Source organism: Bison bison, unplaced genomic scaffold (genome assembly GCF_000754665.1).
Source record: "Bison bison bison isolate TAMUID 2011002044 unplaced genomic scaffold, Bison_UMD1.0 scf7180017475730, whole genome shotgun sequence".
In the NCBI taxonomy this organism is placed as follows: domain Eukaryota; kingdom Metazoa; phylum Chordata; class Mammalia; order Artiodactyla; family Bovidae; genus Bison; species Bison bison.
The window spans coordinates 9,035-9,980 of NW_011380649.1; the positions used below are offsets into that span (position 1 = coordinate 9,035).

Below are 946 nucleotides of genomic sequence, written 5' to 3' on the forward strand. Positions count from 1 at the left end.
GGCTGATATCCCCAGAGCCTGTCCACCATGTCCTGTGCTGTCTTCCAACCCATTCTTCAGCCTAAGGCCACCCCACACACACGAGCTCCCATCTCCCTACCATCCCCCTCACTCCCTGCCCCCAAAGAGCTAGTGGGTCCCACAGGATTACTGCAGCCTGAGCCACATTTGTGCACCCCTTGTTGTGCTATTATGACCCATCCCTTCGTATCTGCCCCAGCCTGGGCTTGCGACCAGGGCCAAGAGGAGTGTGGGAGGCGGTCAGAGGAATGCAGGAGTGTCCTGGGACCCCGGACCATCTTAGTTGTAAGCCCTGGTGCTCAGGTTGCTGGGGCCCGTGGCCTGCCATCCTGATGCTTTGCGCAGCTGGGACCTTGGAGCCACTAGTTGTAATGCCAGGCAAAGAGGCCACCCTCTTCAGGTTGGAGGCAGTGGACGACAGTGAGCCCCTGGTGGACGGAGATGCGGCAGGGATCGGCCGGGGGTTCCAGCTGCCTGCAGAAGACATCATGGAGGAGGTGGAGGTTGTGGCAGATGAAGAGCAGCAATAGGGGTCCGTCCCAGGAGCTGAAGAGAAGATGATGGAGGAGCAGGGCCAGGAAAGGCCCAGGAGATCAACTGAGCTTCTGGGGCAAGATGCACTGCAGGAACTGGCCGCCATGAAGGTGGAAGATGCACTGCAGGAACTGGCCGCCATGAAGGTGGAACTGAGGTCTGAGCATGAGAAAAACTGCAGGGCCTACTTTCAGTTCATGCGCAAGAACCATCAGAGGAGGAAGCCTGACTTGGCTCGGAGGAGCGCCATCATCCAGGGCATCCCTTGCTTGTGGGCCATAGCTTTATCCTTTCTGCTGCCCTTGGAGTCCTCTCAGCAGGAGGAGGAGGAGGTGCAGAAAACTTTTCCCTCCTCCCTACCCTGGCAGGTGCAGTTGCAGAGCCATCCATG

At 58.7% G+C, this 946-nt stretch overlaps 1 pseudogene; it reads left to right on the plus strand.

The window, feature by feature from the left end:
- The first annotated feature begins 192 nt into the window (after positions 1-192).
- LOC104989418 lies at positions 193-887 on the plus strand (annotated as a pseudogene).
- The last annotated feature ends 59 nt before the right edge of the window (positions 888-946 follow it).